Raw genomic sequence first — 5,652 nt, 5'->3', positions numbered from 1 at the left:
GGCAACAAGTATATAGGTCCTTCTCTTTATAGACTCCTTAGCTAATTCATGTCTCATCTCATGTAGGACAGGTGCCACCATCGGAGGACTCATCTTTTTGTTTGAGCCAGTCACTTGAATTGACACAACTTCGATACCACCGATGGAGAGGCGAGTAAGGAAGGGGGATCTCGCAAGTGTAAGACACCATAATGCAACTTAAAACCTTAAGGCAATAGGTATATGAGTCATTCTTTTTATAGACCCCTAATTAATTTATTTCTCATCCCATGTGTAACTTTCTTCTTTTTTCTTGGCCATAATTTTGATCTTTTTTTGGTTGTTTGTGCATCCTCTTAGGTCATTCTAGTTCCTAATGCACGCTGCATTTTTTCCCAAGTCATTCAACATCGATAACAATGATGTAGAGATCGAAGTTGATGGAAGGTGTGGATCTTGTGTGTGTGCAAATCTTGTCTCCAAGTGGAAGAGAATGGAGAAAGAGTGGAAAGGCAAAAAAAAAACTAAAAATATTTGAATTAATTATTAATAGAGATTTTTTTTAAATATCATTTTTATATAATAAAATATTAAAAATGATGACATGTCAATGAGGATCAATTTTTTTATTATGGTTTTTCTAAAATAAAATTACAAAAATATGGTATTTTTTATAAAATTACATAAATATGGTGTATATAAAAATGTCAATGGCAAATTTAAGACGTAAAAAAATAAAATCTAAAAAATAAAAGACAAAATTTTATAAAGTAAAGTTGCCATTGGCGAGTTTACTTTATCAGAAAAGTAAACATGATGGGTAAAAATCACCAATGGTGATTTATATTGTTGGAAAAATATTCACTTTTTTAAACTCGCCAATGGCAACCTTTGACCGACGTAAATTTTTTAAAAATGTTATAAAACGCCATTGGCAATTTTAATTTGCTGAGGCTATAAATACTATAATTTTCATTAATTGCAATTCATCCTTACACCATTTGAAGTTCTTAGAGAGTGTGTGTGAAACTTATGTGTTTATGAAAAGAAAAAATGAGCGTGCTTATTGTAATTTATTTTAACAGTGATATTATACTAAATACGAATGAAGGTATGTCATTTGCATGTGAGAAACCAACATGTGTGTATATTCCATATAATGTATCATTTGAAGATTTAAAGTGCTGGCTTTGTCAATATGTTTATGAAGTTCCGTTTCCAAAAATAGTAGAAAGTGTTATGTATCGATGTCCAATGTCAATATTTGGCAGTTTTATGCAATATCATTCAATTCCAATAACCAACGATGATGACGTTCAACAAATGTTTCAGATACATCAACAATGTCATCCTCTAAGTGATACAATTGAGTTGTATGTTGTTTTCAAAAGTAATGAGGTTCAACAAGAATTTGTCATGCTACTAGAGAACAACAATAAAAGTGATGACTATGACTTTGAAGGAGATTATCAAAGTGATGAGGAAAGCAATGAGGATATTGATGATGATGCTGATGAAGAGGAGCCCCATATGGATGGGTAACATCCTTTTGGTGAGCCACCCTTCATGCGTGAATTAGATCTTGATGCTATGAATACTTATGAGTTTTCAGAGTATGCAAACTTAGGTATGTGAAATTTATAATTATATTAGTGAGAGTAATTTTAGTTTTGTTAATTAATTTATGTTCGCTACTAGTAGGTAACATAAGATAGATGGTGAACTGTATGTTGGAAGGCAATTCAGTGACAAAGAAGCTGTTATGAAAACAGTAAAGCATTACAGTATATCAAAAGGAGTGGATTACAAAGTGTTAGAGTCAAAACCAAATACTTTTTATTACAAATGTGTAAGATATGACTTAGATTGCAGCTGGCTTTTTCGAGCTAGTTTCAGGAAGAACGAGTATTTTTAGGAAATCCGAAAATATAATGGTCCACACACTTGTACTGTTGGAATCATTTCTCAGGATCACAGAAAGTTGGATACAGACATAATTGCATAATGTATAAAGCCAATGGTAGAATCTGATCCTTCTTTTAAAATCAAAGTAGTGATTGGAGAAATCCAGTCTCGATTTGGGTACACGATAAGTTATCGAAAAGCTTGGTTCGCAAAACAAAAGGCAATTGAAAAAGTATTTAGTCAGTGGGAAGCCTCATTTGATGCTTTGCCGCAATGGTACATAGCAATGTGTGATGCTGTTCGATCTGTTGTGAAATTAGATGTTGCAGAGGATTATCGCAATGGTGAAATGGTTCCTAATTTTCAAATATTACGACAAGTGTTTTGGAGTTTTGGTCCTTGCATTAGAGCATTTCAACATTGCAAGCCACTTGTATAGGTTGATGGGACTCATTTATATGGCAAATACAAGGGAGTTCTACTAGTTGCTGTTACACAAGATAGAAATCAGAATATATTGCCAATTGCATTTGCTGTTGTTGAGGGTGAACAACAGATGGTTGGAGTTTTTTCCTAGAAAATTTACGAAAATATGTTACCAAAGATGGTGTTGGCATAATTTCTTATCGTCATGAGTCAATTATAGCAGCAATAAGAAGAAGCAATGGCCAGTGAGAACCTCCAAGAGCATTCCACATGTATTGTATTAGGCACATTGCTGCAAATTTCTTGCGAAGATTCAAGGCTCCTAACTTGCATAAACTTGTTGTTCGTATGGGTAATTAACCTCATTTTCTTATTTGAAGTAATACAATGTACTTGTTTTTAGATGACATTGTTTATGCTTGTGAAATTTGAATTTGTTATTTACAGGTTACTCAAGAACTGAGCATGAATTTAATATTCATTATGAGCGAGTACGGGAGCGTGGACAAATTTATATAGACTGACTTAATGAAATTCCACGAGAAAAATGAGTTTTAGCATTTGATAGCGGACATCAATGGGGCCATATGACGGCAAATTTCATTGAATGCATTAATTCTGTATTGAAAGGTACTCGCAATTTGCCTATTACAGCACTTATTTGAGCTACATACTTTTGATTGGCACAGTTGTTTACACATAAAGAGAGCAAGACTTATGCACGTAAGAATGCTGGACATTTGTTCTTAGAATACAACAAATAATTATTAAGAAATATAGTAATTACTTATTATTAATTATTTAAATATTCTGAATAAATTTTAAAATATTTTATACATGCAAATAATTAATTACTAATTAATTCAGTAATTATAAATTATCCTAACTCATTCCATATAAAACTTAACTAATTTATTACTAAAGTAATCTAACTAATTTTATAGAAAAATTACTTTATAATATAATTTATAAAAATTCTTAAAATTAACATAATACATTAAATAATTATTACTAAGTTAACCTAATTAATTTTATAGAAAAATTACCTTATAATATAATATATAAAAAAAATCTTTAAATTAACATAATAGATTAATGATAATATATAAATATATATTAAAATACACACTAAAAATATATTAAATAAAATTCTAAAACTTACATTTAAATTCAGAATTTTTTCAGAAATATGTTTTTTTAAATCAACGGTTGTATCTTTCATCGGTTTTTTTTTCAAATTTTTTTTTCCTAATTTCTTACTCTCTCACACACACCTTTCTTCTTCACCAGGCCTTCTTCTTCTTTAATGGTCTTCATTGCTACAGTTATCTGCAACACGTGATGAATGAAGTCAAAACTCGTCAATAGCGATTTTACAGTGTTCAAAGCTCAGTCCTGCCATGTTCCTATGCATTGCAGTATTTGTTGTTGCATAAAAACACCCTTGGCAACTTTAGCCTTTGACCATGGTAAAAATCACCATTTGCGGTTTTATAGAAACTGAAAACTGCAGTCTGCATATCTGTTATTATTTTGCTCAGATTAAAATCGTCATTGGCATTTTTGTGGAGATCAGAAATTGCAGTCTGCATTCTGGCATGGTTCTGTTTATAACAAAATCGCTATTTACGTTTTTTTTTCCCATTATTCTGGTAATAATGCAAAAGAGGCCATATTTCTAAACTTCGTTTCTTAATATACCATATTCAAATCACTTTTCGTGTGAGTGACATTTAATAATTTTTTCACTTAAAGGAATATTAAAATGACAACAAAAAAAATTTGTAAAATTTGCTTAAACATTTGTGATTTTTCACTATTTTTTTAAAATGTTACATAATTTTTTTTATATCATCTTCTTACAATTCACTTAAATGAAAAGAACTAGACTTTCAATTCACACACAAGAAAGAATCTAATTCGATAGGAAGATGCTTAACCTTCTTATCTCACTTTGGACGGTATAAAAGCCATTTAGATTTTAAGAACATAGAGAAAAAACATATTCATTCACATCTCATCTTATTGAAGCTAACCCTAACCAAATATATCTCATATATAGTCTAGTCGAATCAAGAATATGAAGCTTCTCATAGGGCAACACTTGAACAACATAAAGCTCAATCCCAAGCTTGCTTCCATCAAACACAGTCTCCATATTGTATCCACTCTTGAATTTCATCGTGGACTGCTTGAAATCGCGGCAAGAAAAACCTAGATTCAAAACCACACAAGAACACAAAACCAAAAACCAAACTTACTTAGCATTGCAACAAAACCAACATTCCTCTTCAAAGGTTCCTACAGAGGACCGAGTATTTGAGGGAGGGTATTAGCTTTAATAAACAAAGGTTCTCACTCTCATATATCCCATCTTAAATACATTCATGTGGACGTTGGAGATTGCTGGGAGGATGCTGTTATTGGATTAAAAGAATAAGGCGCTGCAAAACGTGGTAAAAAAGGAGAGAAAGGGAGTTTATTACAGATGACAATGATGGTAGTAACTTTCTCAAAATAACAAAATATCTTTTTTTAAAGTAAAAATTACTTTAAAATAATAATTTTTAGATAATAAAATAATAATAACGTGACAATTATTATTTAATAAAATTTAGTTAACAATAGAAATTAGTTTTTATGATTTTGAATATGTAAGAAATTAAATTTTGATAAAAAAAAATTAGGGACTAATTTTAAAATGTTTTATTTTTTAAAATATAATTAAGTTTAGTTCCTTTGCTTCTTATACTTGCTAGTAGTATATATTGAATATTTTCACGTAATATATGATCATTTTTATATTGAATATTTTTATGTAATATGTGATATTTTTATAGTAATTTGAAGATTAAGAGCATATCCTATACCTTTTGGATAAGAAAATTAATTTGAACAATTAAAAATTAAGAGTTAATGTAATAAAAATTAAAGGAACTAAAATCATACATAGATTAAAATATAAAAACTAAAAGTGTGATTAACCTACTTATCCTTACCAATTTTTTAATTACTAAATAAATAAATTATTAAATATTTTTAGTACTTTTAACTTTTAAGATAATAAATGCACATACTTTTCATTTAATACTTTATAAGGTAATAAGAGAATTATTAGGAATATATATGTACGAAGTAATAGCAAATTTCGTAATCAATTCTTTAAAACCTAATGCATTAACTAATTTTAACAATTTTTAATTTGTATAATTTAATTGAAAAAGAGTCCTATTATGAGTATAATTCCATTAGTTTATTAGGTAAATGGTAAGGTATGAAATAAATAAATGCAAACAATTTAACAAAAAAAAAAATTTACAAGAGAAAATCCTTATTTTTGAG

The sequence above is a fragment of the Abrus precatorius genome, unplaced genomic scaffold (genome assembly GCF_003935025.1).
Source record: "Abrus precatorius isolate BTA unplaced genomic scaffold, Abrus_2018 Scaffold10, whole genome shotgun sequence".
NCBI classification, from domain to species: Eukaryota; Viridiplantae; Streptophyta; class Magnoliopsida; order Fabales; family Fabaceae; genus Abrus; species Abrus precatorius.
Note: the sequence above shows the minus strand (reverse complement) of the source record.